The sequence below is a fragment of the Pseudoliparis swirei genome, chromosome 12 (assembly GCF_029220125.1).
Source record: "Pseudoliparis swirei isolate HS2019 ecotype Mariana Trench chromosome 12, NWPU_hadal_v1, whole genome shotgun sequence".
Classification (NCBI taxonomy): Eukaryota; Metazoa; Chordata; class Actinopteri; order Perciformes; family Liparidae; genus Pseudoliparis; species Pseudoliparis swirei.
The window spans coordinates 5,865,724-5,874,697 of NC_079399.1; the positions used below are offsets into that span (position 1 = coordinate 5,865,724).

Below are 8,974 nucleotides of genomic sequence, written 5' to 3' on the forward strand. Positions count from 1 at the left end.
CGAGTCTGCTCTTAGCAGGATCGCCAGTCTTTTGAAAATTGCTTTTCTCACAGGTGTCACGGGGTTTCGGCTGGAGGCGCCATGGGGAAGTTTCTGCCTCGAGCGTGTGGCGGAGACACAAAACGCAGATTTTTTTTCTCACAACAAGATCCAGGCACAGCATGAGAAATAACCAATTTATTATTATTAGAAGAAAAGAAAAAAGAAGAAGCTCTGAGACAGTAAAGTTAATATGAACGATATTTGTCTGTATCGCACATTTTTTATTGATTAATATGGACTCTGAAAACTAAACTTATCCAAAATCAGCTCATATATATATTTTTTTACAATAGCAGGGTGCAAATGACGAGGCTCTAGAGCAGTAGCGTCAAACTAATTTTCACCGTGGGCCACATCAGCATCACGGCCGCCTCTTAAAGGGCCGGTGTAACTTAAGCGCTGTATAAACTACTCCGGAAACATGCTCTATAGATAACTCTCTTTGCATTTGATTATTGTTTATTCTAGAGTAGAAATATTGTACACGTGAACATTTCTCTAACACTATCACACAAATCCATTTACTTTGAAACCTTCAAAATAAAAGCACAGGATATAAAGGTGATCATGTGTCTTTCAAGCCGTCAGGGGCCGCATAAAATGACGTGGCGGGCCTTGTGTTTGACACCTGTGCTCTAGAGTCAAAATAACAGATATTAGTGGTAAAGTATTAGTTTTAAAGATGGTTTATGTTTGTGCGTGTGTGTTTGTGTGTGTGTGTGTGTGTGTTTGATCCTCTAATGGTAGCGGATGTGGAGTCAGACAAAACCAGTTCCTATAACGTCAATACGCAACAACAACAACCGCTGTTCGCTGTTTGTTGAAATATCACAGCACAAACGCCCGTTATGTAATTAACGGGATCCTGTGGTTATCTGGCGCCCACAGGCCGGCGTCAGAGCGGCGGGGCCCACAGAGCGGCCCCCGACGGGGCCGACACTCAACACACATCATTTAAACTGAGTAAAACTCATGAGCTCTTCAATACTGTACGGAGATCATTCCACGGTTTTATTGCTGTGAGCGGGGAGAAAAGCAGTTTGAGTGAATTTTGACGAGCAGTGTTTTATATTTACAGCCTGAGCCTGTTTCTGATCCTGTCTTCTGTCACAATAAGATGAATAGATGGCTTCACGGGTGGAGGTACTGCACCATGAAGTATCTTATAAAGTCAAAAAACTATTTTGATTATATTGTCATAACCGTATGAGGTTGCTTTTTTCCCCTCCAGCTGCTTTAACCCTCAATGTTTAACGTCGGTGTTCCTTGGGGTCAATTTGACCCCAGGCTGTTTTTCACTGTGTCAAACATATAAGAAATATCAACTTTTTAATATATTTAAAGGGCTATTTAGGTAGTCAACAAACAAACATAAAGTACCTCACACTTAAACTTGGGAAACAATATTAATTCTAATAATTTTCTGGAGGTTTTAATTGCTGGGGTCAAAATGACCCCGAGGGTAAAATATGTCAGTAAATATAAAGGTAACAGGAGGGTTAAGAACTTGTTTAAAAATGTTAAAGTCTGGCTGAGCATACTGCAAAAATATATTTGATATATTTAAATGTGAACAGTTTCATACTGAACACTGCATCTGTCAGTGTGTAGGAGACGGTTCACACGCAGCCTGTCAGCTGCTGCCCGTCGACACACACACACGCCGACACGCCGGCCATCTGAGACGGCGAGACGCCTTTCTGATATGTCCCCGAAGATTTCATTTCCTCCTTTTAAATATGAAGAAAAAAAACTACAAACACAGATGACTGCATTCACTTTAAAATATGAGCCATGCTGTTTTTCTGCTATGCTGTTGCACAACTTTATCCTCTAATGTTTTATTCTTCTTCCTGGATATCTAGGGTGTGATGACGACTGCAGGTCACAAACATGTGTCGATACTGACATGTGGAGACGTTGCTGCTTTCCATCTTCGGTATATACATGAGCTGACATGATCGATATCTCGGTTTTGGCCCCTTAAAGACGCTGTCGTTTAAACACATTAATCGATGTGGTGAATACATGAACACCACGTGTGTGTGTGTGTGTGTGTGTGTGTGTGTGTGTGTGTGTGTGTGTGTGTGTGTGTGTGTGTGTGTGTGTCGAACAAAGCAGAGTGCAGGAATCCTCCCGGAGAGCTCCATGAACCGGTTCCCAGCAGATTCACGGCTCAGTGTCCAAATAAATTGTATTTTCACTGAAGGGTGTTTTGTCCTGAGTGTGTTTAACCACCGCTGAGACGTACGCAGGGATTCACGCGTGGGAGCTCTTCTCAGGGGTCGACGGGAGGTAACGGCATCCACCTGTGTGTAGACACACACACACACGCACACGCACAAGCGCAGGCGCCAACACACCGCCTGACCTCACACCTACGAACACATGATTAATTCCTTTCTCTCCCTTTCTTCCTCCTCTTCTCTTCGTGCCCTGCACGCAAAAATAATAATACACAGTCTGGATGAATCGTTGTCAATTACCGTATGCTCCATGTTGGGGAAAAATGTGTTTTAGAAGTTCTCTCTCTCCTGGAATGTGTTAACAGTTGTCTCTTCCAAATGTCTATGGGGGATAATCTAATCCTGTGTGGGGTCATGTCAAAAGGTCACAAACCGATGACGAGGTGATGGACCAACCGGAAAGGTCACTCAAATGTTGGGGGGTTGCAGACTAAACGGAGCCTTCAGGTGTCTCCACATCCTCTAACAGGAAACAGATGTCCTTTGGAATGTGGATTGTCTCTGAGATCTATAAAGGTTGCAGTATTGCACAGAGAAGGCAGCAGTTATCTCTGACGGCTTCGAGAGAAGGCTCGGGGATTCTGCTCCATTCAGCTGAATGTTTTCATGACTTGTTTGTTATTTAGCGTTTGGTTGATGACTTGTAAACTTGTTACTATAATAAAGTGTTATGGGTCAACCATGCTTAAACTACTTTTGATCTCTCACAAGGTAAAGGAACATTTATTTCCACCACAAATTGGCGACGAGGATGCGATGGACGCGCTTGACGGGGACTCCGGCTGAACGGCAGATGGCCATAATATAGATGAATCCTCCCCCGAGGGTGAGAAGCTGCCGTTCAGACGGAGACCGGACGGCCGATCCAATCTAGTTGAAAACTATGGACATCACGCGGTGAGAGATCCAGTGTATTATAAAACAAAAGTCATGAAACAGGGAAAATAGAAAAATCTCACAATCAGGTGTTGTTAACAGACGTGTTTTGAAAACTGTTGGGTTCTCTAGTGGTTTGTATGCACCAGGTTTGGCGCACACTTCTCAGGGAAAACAGTTAGCAGTTTTTAGAGATAGCAGCGGTCACTCATGACTTGCCTTGGTCATTCATGTGTATTGTTTAGAGTGCATGCGTCTGGTGAATCCTGAAAATTTATTGACGCACACGTCGACGTAATACACACATGACTATATGGGTAGTGCTCAGAGAAGAGGGGAGACTAGTGGGAACCATGTCGTCCCGATCCTTCCGACCCTGTGTGAATTTATGTCGGAACATTATCCGGGCAGTTTAGATCAAATGCAAAAATGGATAGAAGTTGGTTTTCCTTCAAACGGAAGTTTGAGCGAGAATCAATTAAAACAGTTGGAGGTTCAACTAAGGGAGGAGATGAGCGCGACGGCTCAGCATGCAGTCTTATCAAAGAAAAAGCAGAATAATGTGATATTTAAGGCAGACTGGGAAGCTTTTGGAATGTGGGAATTTGAGTTTAAAAAAAAGAAGAAAAAAAAAGGGAGAGACAGAGATTGAAAGCATTTAATTCGCTAAATTCAAAAAAACCTACAAAGAAGGTTAACAAGTGTCATTGCATTCACCCAAATACTGTGTATCCTTGTCTTTCTGAGGTACTGAGAGAATCGGTGGCTCCAGACCTGGATTCCGCCCCCCCCTTTCGCTCCGCCAGCCTGCTTGCAGCAGCCGTCTCAGTCAAATGCAGCTTCATCGGACACAGTCCAAGAGGGACACAGACTCTGGAACAATGCAAAGACCATCTGAAAGAGCGTTTCGTGAGCGGGACGAGACCAAACTCCGGCAGATGGTGAGAAAATCATATGTTCCACTAACAGATGTCCTAAAGCACGCTGAACATGCTAAGGCGGAGTTGCACAGAAAAGAGATGCTTGCAACGATCAACACGCTTGCAAGGCAAATACGGAATATTCCCCCATGGCAACTTGGGAGGACAAGAGGTCGAGGCAGAGGCAGAATGGATCTGACCCTACAAAGATATGATTCAAGTGTGTGCTACAACTGCGGAGGGCATGGACACTGGCGAACAGAGTGTCCGGAGCCCAAAAAGGAAGACCCACTTTCTACACGGCTGAGCGGAGGGAGGCGGGGGAGGGGCGGATCCCAGAGACGGACAACCCTCTCCAGGACAAACAAGTAAGGCACACTACACAAAAGAAAAACAAAAGAAGCAAACTTTAACATTGATTTTCTAACTATCCTTTAAAGATGTTTTGACTCAGAAGCTAAAATCTCATTTGTAAAATTGAAATTCCCATTATTTTAGGCTATAAGAAATAGCTCAAAACCACTCTGTAGCGAAAAGAGTGAAAAACTAATATTAGACCATGGAGCTTCAGTTGCTCATGATCTTTTCACATTGCATACAGTACTGCAGCAGAAGATTACATGCCATTATTACGTTGTCATGTAAGCATAGGAAGTATTGGTGAGAGAGGGCTGCTGTTGGGTCTGTCTGTGTGTCTCCCTCCATCTCAGGAAATGTGCCTTGGAGCTGCCCTGCATATATCACTGACAGACTATCGCACTGGGAAGGGCGAGGATCCGGGTCCGTGTTTTGCAATGCGTCTCGGCCTTTCAAAAGAAACAATGACCGGGTGCTGAGAAACAGGGATTAGCGCTATTGGTAATGTTTTAAACTACATTGACCATCACAGTAAGTGTACACGAATAAAAAACAAAGAAAGAAGGGAAAAAGGGAGAACAAAAAAAAAAAAGAAGAAAGACAAGAAGAACAAAAGTAACACATGGGGACCAGAATGTCTAAAGGGTTATCATGAAAGACCAGGCATGTCCCATAGAGTGCTTAGTGAAAACTTTGGAATTCTATAGACGATGTATTAGTTTATATAATATTATATGTATGCATTGTATTATATGATGAATTACAGCCATCAAAGGAGGCTTGTAAAATTGACACAATAACAATATCTAAACATTTGGCAGATAATGGACATAAAGTTAGTCTACAAAAAGAAAAAGGAAACATCAATGTGCACTAAAACAAGTAATTTATCTGGGACATGTGATCACAGGAGACGGCAATTCCCTCTCTCCCAAATCGTATTGTGGTAGTTCAATCACTACCAAAACTAATTAAGAAGAAACAAATTATGTTTTTTTAGGAACGACGTCATACTACAGACAGTGGATCCCAAATGACTTAGAAAGAGAGGCACACCTCTCATCCATGGTAAAGGCCTCAGTGAACATGACTTACTGACTTAGACTATAAAAGCAAAAGACAGTAGAGAACGTAAAGACTTCCTTACTACAGGCCCGACCGGGGCCTGCCGAGACCAAACTTGATATGTATTTTATACATAGACCGAAATGACTGTTACATGAACTCCAGTTGTGTCAGCCTCATGGAGGAAAACTTAGGCCTGTGTCCGACTTCTCCTCGACATTACTTTGTTGTCACAGGTCTTCCTCTCTGTTGCAGCAGCTGGAGAAGCCATGGATTAACATCACGGGACATTGTGGGCTATTCTGATGTCACACTTATAGTCCCGCATGCAGTTTCCCACATCTTCCATGCCCAGAAGACTTCTCACCTCTCTGCTCAGAGATGGTTCAGATATCATGTTGGAATAGCGTGACATTACGGTAAAACGCTGCGATGAACTTAACTCAACTACACTTCTTCCGACTGCAGATGATGGAGAGCCTCATGATAGTGTCCAGGTATTGCAACAGACATGCATCCCGAGACCTGATCTGTTGGACACACCTCCTTCCAATGCAGATTCAAGCTATCTGTAGCTATCCAGCTGACCCATAACGGGGCAGCGGTCAGGTTGTATGTTACATCACATCACACACTTGTTGGTGTCAGGCTTACTGCACACCGATCAGTACAAGCAGCAGAGCTGATTGCACTCACAGGGGAATGTAAGGTAGCTAAAAAGGTAAAACTAACAATTACACAGGTTCACTTCATGTAGCCTGGAACGTACATGACCTTGGGCCTCTGTGGAAGACACAAAGGATTTCTAACAACAGTGGCAAACCTATGCACACCACACGGTGGGTTTCAGCTGTTTTCAGTCGTTAAATGTGAAGCTCACATCTCTTCTTTTGACCTGTGTCAATAGTAAACATAGTGGCAGATCTGGTGGCAAAGGCGGCAGCCTTATCGGGCACCCCTTTTCCCCACATAGACTGATTCCAGTCCTTAGGCAGATTTTTCCACAATTCATTCTTTTGCCAATGCCAGGAGCGCTCCCTATGGAACGCTCTGGTGCCACTCTTTGAGTCGAGGGTTTGACAGCCCAGACGGCAAGCCTTGTTTGCCACGCGCTCTCTTCCATACTTCTTGATTTTCTCATGGAGGAGACCACGTGGGCAAAGGGGGAATGTGTAATGCTCTAAATGCAAGTTCATACACCAGAGCATTTTCAACATTTGCAATAAATAACAACAGCAGGGTCACCGCCCTGCAGATACACTTTTTGAACAGTTAGTAATGTATTTTAAATCTCAACGTTTTAGGTTTTAACATCAGGCATCATTGTTCTTATCATCCTCAATCAGCTGATTGAGTTGAACGAGAAAATGGTACTATTAAATCTAAACTAGCGAAATGTTGTGAAGAGACAGGCCTATCTTCGGTGAAGGCACTTTCCGCGCGTGCTTTTTCACATGCGCATGCGAATACAGCATGCTAAGATATTGTGCCAACCTATCATCCTCGCTCTCAGCACTTCACACACAGGTGAAAGCCACACTTCCCTCACCAGCCACTGCGGTCCAGCATCACCTGAAACCAGGAGACTGGGTGCTCATCAAGGATCACAGGAGGAAGCACGGGAAGCAGAGACACTACACGGGTTCCCTTCCAAGTACCCCGACAACGGAGACGGTGGTGAGAGTGGAAGGAGGACAACGTAGGTCTACGCCAGCCACTGCAAACACATCCCAGATCCAGAAGGAGAAGGAGCAGCTGCGACTGGTCCAGACTAAAAGAGGTTGAAGGGTGAGAAAGCGAGCGCCTCCCTCCATCAAGTAGCATGCCAAGCTACCAACAAGCGCACCTTTAGCAGTAGAGTAACCAAACACCTCACTTATTTTGTGTGGCTGGGGAGACAGAGGAGGGGAGCAAACCAAGTTTCTCAAACTGCAAAGCTGTCATACAGAAATCAGTGTGGTAGGAGGTGAACTCATGTGAAAAGGTGACGCCACCCAAGAAACAGTGATGGAAGAAAGATCTCCAGCATCAGGACACTCCTTTGAGGAGCACGGGTGCAGCCAGAGCAAAAGCATGCACTCACTGCTTTCTCTGACCACGACAGCAAGGATACTGCTCCTGAACTTTGAATTTCAATTACAAGACATAAACGGCAAAGATACCAGCCCGTTTCATCTCACGAAGAAGTGGCAGGAATTGCCCAACAGGACGATGTGTTCCCTCTCCTCAATAGATTGATTGATATGTTAATATGGACGAACAAACTTCGTCAAATAGTATGTGAGTGGTGTTAAGTGGCCTACCAGCAGGTCAGCAAAGCACAGCCAAAACCAGCCCCTATTGGAAACACGTACTTTTAAGCCCAACACAGTTACTATTCGATTAGAAAATAGGTATACAGAGCATAACTTGAGTAAATAAATTCAAAGTCAAGCATTCATCTTGGACTAAAGCATAATTGTACTAAATCCTTAACTAAGACCAGACCTAGAGGTGAAGATTCACCAAACCCAAACCGTCCATTCTGATCTATTCTTTGACTAATGTCAGCTGTCGTGTTAATTTCTACGTGTTAGAGGATAACTAATTCGAGAATAGTGTGTAACTAAACAAGATCAGTACATCATGGGTATTAGTAGACAAAAAACCATACTATGTACTCAGAGGTTAATGATGTAATGTCTTGAAATCTTTGGGAATCTACCTCACTGATGTATGTCCTACAAATGGTTTTATACTAACTTTTGACTATCATTTTTCAGTTGTTAAAATTGTCAAAAATGACAAAAAGAGTGAGATGTTGGGGAAAAATGTGTTTTAGAAGTTCTCTCTCTCCTGGAATGTGTTAACAGTTGTCTCTTCCAAATGTCTATGGGGGATAATCTAATCCTGTGTGGGGTCATGTCAAAAGGTCACAAACCGATGACGAGGTGATGGACCAACCGGAAAGGTCACTCAAATGTTGGGGGGTTGCAGACTAAACGGAGCCTTCAGGTGTCTCCACATCCTCTAACAGGAAACAGATGTCCTTTGGAATGTGGATTGTCTCTGAGATCTATAAAGGTTGCAGTATTGCGCAGAGAAGGCAGCAGTTATCTCTGACGGCTTCGAGAGAAGGCTCGGGGATTCTGCTCCATTCAGCTGAATGTTTTCATGACTTGTTTGTTATTTAGCGTTTGGTTGATGACTTGTAAACTTGTTACTATAATAAAGTGTTATGGGTCAACCATGCTTAAACTACTTTTGATCTCTCACAAGGTAAAGGAACATTTATTTCCACCACACTCCACAGCTGTGTGTGACCAACACACACACACACACACGCACACACACTCAAGGAAATGCAAATATAGACGGGCATAAACACTCAGGACTCACACCCAGTTCATAAGCGGGAGGCTCCTCTCTGAGGCAGGAGACATATTGAGGCATCAGAGATGGATGATGTCGCTTCCAGTTAACGTTAAC

The 8,974-nt window shown here is 43.8% G+C and overlaps 1 long non-coding RNA gene across 1 annotated transcript; it reads left to right on the forward strand.

Annotated features, from left to right (window-relative positions):
• Positions 1-3,223: 3,223 nt before the first annotated feature.
• Positions 3,224-8,737, forward strand: LOC130202934 (uncharacterized). Its single transcript, XR_008833422.1, has 2 exons — positions 3,224-5,925; positions 6,004-8,737. It is a non-coding gene; the product is annotated as an uncharacterized LOC130202934 (long non-coding RNA).
• The last annotated feature ends 237 nt before the right edge of the window (positions 8,738-8,974 follow it).